The sequence below is a fragment of the Sorex fumeus genome, unplaced genomic scaffold (assembly GCF_029834395.1).
Source record: "Sorex fumeus unplaced genomic scaffold, SorFum_2.1 ptg000019l, whole genome shotgun sequence".
NCBI lineage: Eukaryota > Metazoa > Chordata > Mammalia > Eulipotyphla > Soricidae > Sorex > Sorex fumeus.
This window is the reverse complement of record NW_026606076.1, coordinates 7340921-7354714: the sequence shown is the minus strand read 5'-3', so window position 1 is coordinate 7354714 and position 13794 is coordinate 7340921. Positions and strand designations below refer to the sequence as shown.

General features: G+C 42.1%; 1 pseudogene; it reads right to left on the bottom strand.

The window, feature by feature from the left end:
• Positions 1-688: 688 nt before the first annotated feature.
• On the bottom strand, positions 689-1701 carry LOC130022490 (olfactory receptor class A-like protein 1; annotated as a pseudogene).
• Between the last annotated feature and the right edge of the window lie 12093 nt (positions 1702-13794).

Genomic DNA, 13794 nt, shown 5'->3' with positions numbered 1-13794 from the left:
AGTTACATTGGTCATTAGGTCACAGGCTCTATCAAAATACAAAAAAAAAGCCTTTTGGTAGTTCCATAATGGGGCGCTGTCCCCCCGTAATTTGTCAGTGCTGTGTGTAATCATTGCCTCTCTACTATGAGCAGTTGGGCTTGCTATGGGTCTATGTATTTGGAGAGATACACAGTGGGTTAGAACACTTGCCCTGCACATGTGCGACCCAGCTTTGGTCTCTTTATTAACTGAGGAATGTGCCACATTACATAAATCAGTTCAATATTCTCAGGGATGAATACTTAAAATTATTATATAAATGAAATAAAGGGGACCATAGAGCGATAGTAATAGAGGGTAATGTGCTTGTCTGGCATGCAGCCAACCTGGCTGGAAGGCACAGTCAGATGTGAACCTTCTATAGGTGAGTCATTCCATGATGTTTTTGATTGCATCTCGCTGTTCATTGATCTAGTATGTACAGTCAGCTGTGGAGGTGGAGACATGTCCATTTAAGAGGTTATTTTCTTTCATTTTACATCTCTCAGTCTCAGCTTTCCACTTTCCTTTTCCATCCTGGTCATACCTGGTGACGCTCAGGGCGCACTCCTGGCTCTGTACTCAGAAATCACTCCTAGCAAGCTGCCGATCCTGTGCAAGGCAAGTGCCCTACACAAGTGCCCTAGCCTATCTCTCCAGCCCCACATCACTTAACGTTTCCTGTCTGAGCACTTTGTGTCAGAGATGGTGTGAGAGTATTCAAGTCTCTGAAGGCAGTGGTTTGTGGAGAAGATTTCCTCCTTTTTAAGAAGGTGCAGTTCAGAAAGGGGCCTCTGTGGTTTCTTATCAGCAAGAAAGGACAGATCACTGAATAGCAGGAAGAGAGAAAAACAGTGATGTTTCCTAACACTTGTACCTCACGTTTGTATACTATATAAATGGTAAGGCAGCAGTTGAACCCATAAAAAAAGCCAAAACAGCACACTTGGACCAAGATGGTGTGGGTGGCCTTGATCTCTGGAGAGGATGGTGGGCAGAGACTGTGCCTAAGGATGTGCTGGACATTCTTGCGGTGGTTGAACAGGAACTTTACCATGTGTACGCTGGTCCAGATCATGAGGGACACACACAGGAAGTCTCTTAAAATCATTCCTCCAAGAATTCCAGACACACCAGAGTCCCTGTGTCATGTGCCATACAGTATTTTTGGTTATAAACTAGTCCCACTCCAGTAGTGTTGAATGGGGCTTTCATGGAAATGATGACCTGGCTACAGATGAGCATGTTGAGTATCCAGAAGAAGAGGAAGGCAGAAGAAATGCACGTGTGGATGTTTGATTTGAGCCACGCCCACTCAGCATGGTTGTTGGTGATCACGATGGCTTGGAACACACTGAGGAAAGATGTGGTACAGAGGGAAAGACCCCGGCCCACTCTGGACAAGAACAAAACGGCCTTACAACCAGTGTCATTCAGAAAATTTCTGATTCCAAAGAAAAATATTAATTCCGGAATCCCGGCAAATAAAACTGTCATCAGGTTGGCTAAAGTTAAGTGGGTAAATATCCAATCTATTGGCTTTGCTCTTTGCAGAAAGATGTTCACGTATATCGAGAGCAATAGCGAATTTCCAGTAAAACCAAATATGAATTGGAAGAAAAATAATACTCCCAAAATCATATCTTGTAGAACTATTGTGTCCAACGCTTCGTGGTACATTGAATAAAGACCTGCATAAAGTACAAATAACAGATTTGTTGTCACGTGAACCCGAGAGAAATGTCACGACATGCTGGTGTGAATGTGACTTACACTTGACGTCAATGGACTCTGCAAATGCACTGTCATTTTTTCAGAAAATGAAGAATTAGTTCATAGAGATTTTTTGAGGGTTCTCGATATCACCAAGCAGGATTTATTGATACCATATTTTGGGTTTTTGATTTTGGGGTCACGCCCAGCGATGCTCAGGGCTTACTCCTGGCTCTGCCCTCAGGAATTATTCTATGTGGTGCTTGAGGGACCTTATGGAATGTCGGGGATCAGCCATGTGTAAAACAAGTGCCTTCCCTCCTCTACTGTCTCTACACACCTATTTTTTCCATTTTTATTGGATGATTTCAGTTGACTGTTTTCAGAGAAGTTCGCTTTGTATCCTGTTGAACATTTTGAAACGATAACATATTTTATGTTTTAGTCATACGAGACTTAAATTGATTATTTTTAACTTGACAACTTTAATGCATTTCCGTAATTGGGAATATGGTCCAGAAACATAAAATCATTTAAGTCATCTGTTTTGCCTTTGAGTTTATTAGTCATGGTGCTTGGTCAGGAGTGACTTCTGGCTCTGCACTCAGGAATTACTCCAGGAGGTTCTCTGGGGACACTATAGGGTGCTGGAGATCGAATCCTGGTGTGCCATGAGCACGGAATATGCCCTCCCATATATACTATCACTCCAGCCCCCGTACAATCTTTTCAATCCTATTATTGGATCAATATTTTACATCTCATCATTCTGGTCTCTCTCCTGATCCTGGCTTAGAGTATCCCAGGTCTATCCGATTCTTTAGATTTCTCTTCTGCAAATGACTTCTGCAAATCTGGTCACAGATAATGTGCCAAATAACTCAGGACTATCCAAGTTTTAGGGTCACTCAAACAGGGATCACACAGACACGCCATTTTCCACCCATATTGCTCCTGCCTGATGGTTCCCCTCAAGTGAGCCACCATTTAACTTGACAGACATGTTCATCACTGTGAGTAGACACGGCACAATAAGGGGTGCATGAAGACAGAGACCCAGATATTGCAAATGGCCAATCAGCAGCATCCTTACAGGATAGATTCAGTGACAATTTGCTAATCTAGTATGTCCTAGACATGTCTGTCTGCTTCCCTCTGTTCTAAACTTGTTTTTCTTAATATCCCGATCATAGGGTTCCTTTAGGGGGTGAATTTCACACATCTCACCATTCTGACCTGGGTCTCTTGGAGTTTCCATGAATTCATAGGGAGATTGTTTCAGTGTAGGTCTTAATATTTGTCCTGGATATTATCTTCATCGTCTTCTCTACCATTAGTCACAGCTTCCCAAGAACGCTTTCCTGGGGTAGATCATTTGCCTTGCATGTGGGCAATGTGGGTTCATTCCCCGCATCCCATATGGTGCCCCATGCACTGCTGGGAATGATTTCTGAGTGCAGAACAAGAGTAAGCACTGAGCTTTGCCTGGTGTGGTGCCTCAAAAAAAAAAAAATAACCCAAAGGAGGAAATCTAAGGCCAATTCTGTGGGTCCAATTTTCCCTTTGTGTGACGGCCGGAATTCAGGCTAGAGAAGGGTCATGAGCCTGAAGTGGTCTACATACCATAAAGCTGTTAGAACAAAGGATACTATGAAATTTGCTGATAAATGGATCGACATGGAGAGTATCATGCAGAATGAAAAAAGTCAAAGGGAAAGGGACACACGTAGAACAACTGCACTCATTTGTGGGATTTAAAAAAAAAAAACACAGTGTAAGTTTAACAACCACGGACAGTGGAAACACGGGCCAGGACGATTGGTCCATGGTAAGAAGCCTGTTTCAGGGCTGGAGGAGAAGGCAATTGGGGTAGAGAAGGAAGAATTGTGACAATGATGGTTGGAACAGATTGCTCTGGGTGGGAGATGTGTGGTGAAAGTGGGTAAAGGGCCGAACAGGATGAACTCTCAGTATGTGAATTGAAAATTGTAATGCTCAAAAGGAGAGAGACAGAGAGAGTGAGAGAAAGACATAGAAAGAGACAGAGGCAGAGACAGATACAGAGACAGAGGAGTAAGACTAGGGATATCAGTGGTGGGAAATGCACACTGTTTGAGGAATGTGTGTATTGAATGACTGTAATTCCATCTAGAAAGCTTGTGACTTTATCTCACAGTGATTCAATTAAAAACTCACATGCAACACACTCACAAACCTGTTGTATGTGTGATTCTCTCTCCTTTCTGCCCCTTAAATGTACCCCTGAGGATTGAAATGTTCCTTTTGATCCCAAGCCTACTTCCAGTTGATTCTCAGTCACTCATTTTGAAACACTACTCATCCACCCACAACCTCTGTCGCTTTCCCTGCAGACAAGTTAACTGAACCTGAATCACTGTCTTCCCTCCATAGATCCTGACTCTCTGTGGCACTGCCTAACCCAACTCCTGCTCCATTTTGGTAGTGTGGTGCTCAGGAAAGCCATCTTCAGTACCCACCCCCGTCACCCTCTGACATTCATTTATTGTCACTTCTAACTCTGGTTCTGACTTGCTTCACCACATTCTTATTCTGCTCACAATATTGATATTTCTTATCGGGATTAAAGCCATAGTTCAGTGGCTAGGCATTTGGTTTGCACGAGGCCAGCTTGGGTATAATCTCCGGGATCCCACATGGTTCCCTGGGCACTGCAAGGAGTAAATCCTGAGTGCAGCACCAGGAGAAGCCCCTGAGCATCACCACAAGTGGCAAAGACAGAAAAAAATTGTCATTAGGAATAAGAATAAACTCATCTTTTTCCTTCGGGTTGATGTAATTTTTCAGCGGGATAGAAGCAAAGCTTGTACAACATTTCCAAAGTAGGGATAGTCATGAGTGAAATGAGCACAGAATTATTTAAAGAAGAATTTGTTTCAGTCAATTATTAGATGAAGTAAAATATATGCAGGTAAGTAATTAACAGTGTTTTCAAAATAGCATACAAAATGCTTGGAGCAATAGCACAGCGTGAGGATACTTGCCTTGCTGTCCTGGGTTCTATCCCTGGTACCACATGTCCCCTGAGCCCCAGCAGGACTGATCCCTGAGCAGAGAGCCAGGAGTAAGTCTTGAGCACAGTCCTGTGGCCTAAAAGCAAAAAGGAACATAAGGCAAATAGTGTAAGCCTTTAGGGAATTCACAAACATGCTAAAATTTTTTCACCTTAGGAATCAAATGAACATATTGACTTAAGATTGGGCAAAATAAGTCAGATTACCAAATGACAAATGAGCACAGGTTTATTGAAACATCTCATACATAGGACTGGAGTGAGAGTGGAGAGGGGAGGCAGTTTACCTTGCACGTGTTCGACCCATTTGATCCCAGCTTTTCATATAGTCCCCACAGCACTCCCAGGAGTAATTTCTGAGTGCAGAGCAAGAGTCTCCCCTGAACATTGCCAGGTGTGATCCAGAAAGTAAATCCAGCCAACCAATCATACAACCCATACAAGGCTAGAGTGATAGCACAGAGGGAGGGCGTTTGTCTGGCAACAGCTGATAGGGTTTGGCTCTTGGCATCCCTTATGGTCCCGGACCCCACCCTGAGTAATTCCTGAGCTCAAAGCTGGAGTAAACCCTGAGCATCACCGGGTTTGGCCGCAACAGGAACAAAAAAATCTTGTAGTACAAAAATATTGTAAGATTAAGGGAGAAACAATTGATCCAAGATATTATAACAAAATCTACAAGATGCCAAACTCACTACTGTAGGTCATAAGTATGAACATATCAAGAATGAATAAGCCCACTTTATTCCATTATATCTTCAATAGTATGATAAAGCAATAGAGAAGATATATGTTGAAAGTTATAAATTGTTAGATGTCTTGATTCAATGTTAATGAATGATCTACATTGGTTAAGAATTGAAACCTCCAAGGAAAACTATCATTCTGAGGACACAAGTCATAAAACAGTTGCAAAGTTAAAGGATTTTCAGCAGTCTTACTCATATAAAATATTCTAATGGGTCCAAGAAATTCTCAGTCAAAGCATTTTAAATAATAGAAAGATAGTTTTGGATGACAGAAAAAGACATTTGAAGACATAAAATATTTATGAATCAGAACATCTGGTATTGTGATAGAAAATTCTTACCAAAATTAAAAACTCTAAAATTTATAAAACAATTCCCCAAACAACCCTAAAATCATAAATTAAGCAGAACTAGATAAGATAGTTCTAATGATCTTTTGTTTATTTTTGGGACCAAACTTAGCAGTACTCAGGGCTTACTCCTGTCTCCGTAATCAGGGATCACTCCTGGTTGCCTCAGGGACCCTAAGAGCTGTCGGGGGTCAGACTTGAATCAGCTACATTCATGGCAAGACCCCCCCCGCACTGTCGACCCCAATAGTTCCAATACTGTGGTTATTAGCTCATAATCTCTAAGAAAAATAAATGAAAAGCGGAGTTAGGGAGAAAAGTTAAAAATCAATGAGGGGGCTGGAGCTATAGCACAGTGGGTAGGGCGTTTCTCTTGAACGAGGCTGACCCGGGTTTGATTCCCAGCATCCCATATGGTCTTCGAGCACCGCCAGGAGTTATTCCTGATTGCATGAGCCAGAGTAACATCTGTGCATCATCGTTGTGACCCAAAAAGCAAAAAAAAAAATCATGGATAAATGCATAGATGGGGGGAAGAGAAACAAAAGAAAAGTGAACTCAGAAAAAAAATGTTTAATCAGAGTGGAAAGGTGAACACAGTTGCTGTGTCAGTGAATGAGTGAGGATATAACATTCTAAGTAACTTGTTGCATCTGTTGCTAATAGAACGAGTTATGCCACTAAAAGTTTAAAAATACCTTTAAATGAAAATGCAGTTTAAGAGCCAAAAAAGGGGCCAGAGTGATAGTCTAGTGCAGAGGATGCTTTCCTTGCTCATGGTGGGTTTGGGATTAATCCCTGGCATTGTGTAGGGTCCCTGGAACCCACCAGGAATGATCCCTGAGCACCGTCAGTGTGGCCCCCAAACAACCAAAGTGAAATTAAAAAGAAATTACAGTAGAATAAAAATTATAACAAAGTAGATGGTTCAAACTGCAAAGAAGAAAATCATAAATTGATGGGCATAGAGTGATAGTACAGTGGGTAGGGCCTTGCCTTTCACACAGCCAACCAGGATTCCATTCCCAGTATCCCCTGAACACGACCAGAGTAATTCCTGCTTGTCTTGCAAACAGCTGACCAGTTACCATCCCATAAGGTCCCCCATGCACCAGCAGGAGTAATTCCTGCTAGCAGAGACAGGAGTAACCCCTCAGCATCACTTGGTGTGACTCAAGGCATAAAACAAAACAAAGAAGAAATCAACCCCAACCCCTGGATATCATGAGTATAGGAACTCAGGTGAGCTTAGCGTTAGAAAGCGTGTCCACAAAAACAGAATCAGAAAAATAAATTCTTCTCCCTTTTTTGTCATTTTGGGTCACACCTAGTGATGCTCAGGTTACTCCTGGTTCTGCGTTCAGAAAACAATCCTGGCAGTGCTAGTGGGACCCTATGGAAAATTGAGAATGTTGGAACCCGTGGCTGGTACGGGCCAGGCAAACACTCTATTCCCTGCTCTACCTCTCCAATCCAAGGGAAAGAAAATTTTCTAAAGAAAAATCCCTGTCTCTTCCTTCAAGCAGGAGCAGAGACAGGAGGTACTTACTGAGTCTGAGGCTGGCGAAGTTGACGGGACCCTCTGCCAGGCTGCGGGTGAATGCCTGTGTGTTAATCCAGGGCTATAAAAACACACCAGTGACTTGGTCCCCAGAGACCCTGTCACTTTGAGCTCAGGAAACTTTCCGATGTGCCCATGGACACACAAATTACTGTCTGAGTTGCAAATGGATCAATTTAGGAAAGTTTTTTAATGAAATTCCCCTCAGGTGTTCACTTCAGAAACTTTCCCATTACATCAGCCTGAGTCCACAGAGTTCTGCAAGAGCAGAGCAGAAAACAAAGTTGGGATAATTGACTACTCGCAGAGGTATCAAAAGTTCTCATTTCTCTGACAGCCTTTTGGAGAGTAATCGCTTTTCTCTCAGGATTTATTGTGAGAACAACCAAATCTCCACTGAGGTGAGGAAAGAAGGATTATAAATGATAATTCTTTTTTATTGAATCACCATGAGACGCAGTCACAAAACTTTCATGTTTAAGTTTCAGTCCTTCAATGATAGAACTCCCATCTCTCCACCAGTGCACATTTTCCACCATCAATGTCCCGAGTATCCCCACCCACCCACCCTTCCCACTGCTTCTGTGGCAATTTTCCCCATAATGTTTCTCTACTATGGGGCATTATGATTTTGCAATATAGATACTGAGGGGCTCTCACGTTTGGTCCTTTATCGACTTTCAGCACACCTGTCTCATCCTGAGTGATCCCTGCACTTATTATGAAATCAGGAATCCCCACTGATCTCATCAAATTCTCCTCCAGTTCATAAGAAAGGTTTCCAACCGGAGCAATTTTCCTGGCCCTTGCCTCTACTGTCCTTGGGTATCAACCTCATAATATGTTATTTTGTAGTCCACAAATGAATGTAGTCATTCTATGTCTGTCCCTCGCATTCTGAATCATTTCACTTAACATGATACTCTTATGACCATCCACTTATGAGGAAATGTCATAATTTCATCTTTCCTAACAGCTGCATAGTATTCCATTTTGTAAATGTACCGGTTTCTTTATCCAGTTGTTTGTTTGGCCACTCGAGTTGTTTCCCGCTTCTGGTTATTGTGAACAGTGTACAGATCTGTTCTTGGTCATGCATTCAACTTGTCTTTGAAAACTCAATTTATTCAATTGTATACTCAAGAGTATGATAAAAAAAATAAAGATAAATGTTGAAAATTGTAAATTGTTAGAGATCCACTATTAATGAATGATTCAAATTAGTTACTAATTGGAACCTCCAAAAGAAAACTCTCATGATGACACAATCCACAAAATCGTTGCAAAGTTAAAGGATTTTCAATACTATTACTCCTATAAGATCATTCCAATTGGTCTAAGAAATTCTTGGTCAAAACTTTTTAAACTCATAGAAAGATGTTTTTGGATGATAGAAAAGACACATGAACACATAAAATCTTCATGAATCAGAACATCTGGTATTATAATAGAAAATTCTAACCAAACTTTTTTCATTTCATTTTCATTTCATCATCCTGTTATTCGTCGATTGCCTCGAGCAGGCCCCAGTAACGTCTCTTTCATCCTAGCCCTGAGATTATATTCACGGCTCTTTAGGAGAATGAGACCCATCATTGTTACTGGTATTTGGCATATTTGGTACGCCACGGGGAGTTTGCCAGACTCTGCCCTGTGGACAGGCTACATTCGATAGCCTGCAAGTTTGTCCAAAGTAGGAATGAGATAATAAGATGTCATAAAGAAAAGTTCTGATAAGATGTCGCGCGGCCGCGAATCTGGATTTTATAGTCTCTGAGTCTTGGCCGCTGATGGGATTACACGGCGCCAGGGGGCCAGGTGGTGGGTGTGACCCCCGCCTACTGGAATTTGGAGGATCTGGGTGGAAGATGCTCGACTCCAATTCGAGTAGGCTTGGAGGTCTCGGCCCCGGAACCCGCGTGGCTTTATCCCTCTGCCAGTACCTTCATGTGTGCGGAGAGTGGTCTCAGCATGGTGGTGGCTGGTCCTGGAGGTCTTCGGCTGCCGGAGCCCTGGTCAGGGCGGGGAGGAAAGCTCGACCCGCTCCCCTCCAAGGGGTCCCGGCGAGGGACACCCAGGCGCGGGGGCAAAAGACTGCACTGTTCTCGTCCAGGATCTGGATTTTTATAGTCTCTGAGTCTTGGCCGCTGATGGTGTAATCCCATCCCACCAAAATTAAAAACTCTAAAATTTATAAGGCGCATCCCCAAACAACCCTAAAATCATTTAACTGAGCATAACCAGATAAGATAGTTCGAATTTTCTTTCATTTATTTTTATTTTTGAACGACACTCAGCAGTACTCAGGGTTTAGTCCTGGCTCTGCACTCAAGGATCACTCCTGGGAAAAATGAAAATTCTTGAGGATTAAAAAAATCATCCTGAATATTAATGGAATCTCTAAACCATATATATGTATATATATACATATATATATATATATATCAATGAACTGTCCTCCCATTGTTCATTGATTTGTTCAAGCAGGCCCAGTAACATCTCCATTGTGAGACTTGTTGTTACTGTGTTTGGCATACTGAATATGTCATGGGTAGCTTGCCATGCTCTGCCATGCGGGTAAGACACTCTTGATAGCTTGCCAGGGGCAAATGCCCTACCGTTGTGCTACTAAATATATTATAAAGAAAAGTGCCCTATCTCTCTGAGAAAATTTTTAAAAACTGAACATTGATAATAACGTTTAAGGATCTTGGCTAATGTTTGGTGTTATAAGAACGATGTCATCAACGAAGCAGAGGTGGTGTAGTTGCCAACCGTCTATCTTCATCCCATTTCTTCCAATTCCAGTCGTCAAATGACGTTCTCCAGGGTGGCACTGAAGAGTTTCGGTGAACTGGTATTGCCCCTGCGAACCTCACCCTTTACGTCGATGATCACTTCCTTGAAGAATGGTGAACTCCACATCACTTAAAAATGTTTTTCTTTAAATTGGATATCCATGAGAAAGATCATTCCAAGGCTGTTCATAATTGGGGTTCAGTCGTACAATGATTGAGCACCCATTCCTCCCCCAGTGTACATTTCCCACCATGAAGATCTTCTGTTTCCCTACCACCATGCCCCGTCCCCCAGTCCCAAACCCCAGGCACTTTCCTTCTTGCTCTCTCTTTCCTTTTCCTTTTGTCTTGAGTGAGACATTTATTATACTGCTGACAAATTGATTCTTACCTTCATTTGAGCTCTTTTATAGATTTCCATAAACTCCTGTTTTATGCGTTCAGTAAAATTATTTGGAACTCAGTGAATAATGTCTCCATTGCTTTCTTGTCACTATCTCACTTTTGTTTTAAACCTTTTATCTATTTATTGACTTTTGAGGTCACACCTGGCGGTTCTCAGGGGTTCCTCCTGGCTCTGCACTCAGAAGTTGTTCCTGGTATTGCTTGGGAGACCCCATGGGATGCCAGAGTTGAACCAGGGTCAGCTTGTGCAAGGAAACTACCTTACCAGCTGTACTACTGCTGAAGCCCAAACCCTACTGAACTATGATTCTATTGGAGGACTTTTCCAGGGTTGGAGAGATAAACAATGGGATAGAACACTTGCCTTGCATATGGGTAACCAGGTTTGATCTCCAGCACACCATTACCTGAGGAATGGATCACAGTACGTCCATTGTTTCCACAGAGCCACTTCAGTACTCTCAAAGGTGAATATTTGAAATCATATTATAAATGAAATAAAGGACGCATGGAGCAATAGTATCGAGGGTAATGTGATTGTCTTGAGAGCAGCCAACCCCGTTTGGAGACCCAAGCATAGCCAGATGACCTTCCCATTCTCGTTTCCCAAGAAATAATGGAAATAACATTTCACTTACAGGTGCAACTTTCTACAATGTGTTTTATTTAACTCACAGTTCATTTATCTCAGTCTGTACGGTAACCTGTGGACTTGGATATGTCGTCCGAATAAGATATTATTTTCCTTTTTTCTACAACAAAATATCTTTACACACCCTCCATTTTTCTCCTGGTCACACCTGCTGATGCTCAGGACCCATTCCTGGCTCAGAACTAGAAATAACTCCTGGCCCTGCACATATGCAGATCATGTGCAAGGCAAGTGCCCTACCCACTGCGCAATCTCTCCAGCCTCACAAAATGGAAACTTTGCAGTGGGATTTTTCTATCCTGAGCACTTTGTGTCAAAGATGCTGTGAGAGCTTATTCAGCTCAGATGGCAGTGGTCTATGGAGATTTCCTCATCTTTACAAAGGTGCAGATCAGAAAGGGGCCTCTATGATTTTTAAGCAGCAAAAAAGGACAGACTATTGGATAGCAGGAAGAGACAAAAACAGCGATGTTTTCTAACCCTTGTACCTCATGATTGAATGATACATAAACGGTAATACAGCAGTTGATCAAGTAAAAAAAGACAAAACAGCTGACTTGGACCAGGATGGTGTGGGTGGCCTTGATCTCCAGAGAGGATTGTGGGCAGAGACTCTGCCTATGGATGTGCTGGACATTCTTGCGATGGTTCAAGAGGAACTTTACCATGTGCACGCTCGTCCAGATCATGAGGAGCACCCACAGGAAATCACTAAAAATCATTCCTCCGTGAAATAGAGATGCTTCCAGAGCCTCTGAGACATGGGCCTTCAGTGCCATACAGTATTTTAGGCTAATAACTCCTTCAATTCCAGTAGTGTTGAAAGGGGCCTTCACTCCAGTGATGACCCGGCTATAGATTAGCATGTTGACTACCCAGGAACAGAGGAAGGCAGAAGAAATGCACGTGTAGATGTTTGATTTGAGCCACGCCCACTGAGCATGGTTGTTGGTGATCACGATGGCTTGGAACACACTGAGGAAAGAGGTGGTACAGTGGGAAAGACCCCGGGCCACTCTGTGCAGGAACAAAACTGCCTGACAACCAGTGTCATTTAAAAAAATTCTTATTCTAACGAAAAATATTAATTCTGGAACCCCTGAGAATAAAACTGTCATCATGTTCGCAAGTGTTAAGTGGGTAAATATCCAATCTATTGGCTTCTTTCTTTGCAGAAGTCTGTTGACATACAGCATGAGCAGCAGTGAATTTCCAATAAAACCAATCATGAATTGGAAAAAAAATAATACTCCCCAAACCGTTTCCTGTAGAACTATTGTGTCCATCAATTCCTTGTTTGTTCGGTAAAGACCTGCAGAGGGTATAAATAACAGATTTGTTGGTGAACCTGAGGGAAATGTCATGACACACTGGCATCAATATGTCTAAGATATTCTTGCTCAGTAAAACGTGAAAAATGCTGTCATTTTTCAAAATATGAAGCATTATTCCAAAAAGAATTTAAAGAGGGTTATTGACATCACTGAGGAATAGTTATTGCTTCCATGTATTTTGGTTTTGATTTTCGGGTCTAGCCAGCAACGGCTGTCAGTTACTCCTAGCTTGGAATTTAGGAATCATTCCTGGCATGCTTGGAGGACAGTATGGGATGCCTGGGATTAAATGTCAAGCCCTCTCCACACTGTACTATGTCTCTTGCCCTTTCTTTCTATTTTTGTAAAATTATTCCAGTTGACTATTTTCAGTGAAGTAAATTTGGTATTTTTTTGAAAAATTTTTAAATCAGTTGTATATTTCATGTCATAGAGATATATTTATTCTTATACAACTTAAATGGATTCTATTCAACTTGACACCTTTAATACATTTACATAATATGTCTATGAAATTGAAAATCATTCAAGTTTTATTTTTCTTCTTTGGGTTTTTGGGTCTCATCGGGCGATCCTTAAGATGACTTCTGGCTCTGCACTGAGGAATGAGCTCTGGAAGTGCTCAGGGCACCGAATGGCGTATTGGGGATCAAACCCTTTCCCATCACATGCACGGTAAATGCCCTGACCAAAGTACCTTCAATCTGGCCTCCTTCAAGTAGTTTGAATCATAGTATTGGATGCCCATTTGACATGAAATCATTCTGGCCTCTCGGCAGAGCCTGTCTTAGAGTATCACAGACTATCTGATTCTGTCAATTTCTCTTCTGAATCATTTCTCTCATTCCCTCCAGTGCCCCAAAATGGTTTGATTTGAGAGCCCTGACAAGTGAGACTGGTCACTCAAATGCGACAAATACATCAGGAGTGCCCAAGCTTTAGGGTCACCCAAACAGGTAGTGTAAAGAGGGGCCTTTTGTTCATCCATATCGTTCCAGATTCCTGGTTCCTGTCATCTGAGCCGCAGTTGAAGCAGACAAACACGTTCAGCACGGTGAGTAGACACGGCACAATTAACAGATGCATGAAGACAGAGACTCTACATTTCACATAGACAATCAGTGACAGCCTTAAAGGTTAGATTCTGTGACGATTTGCT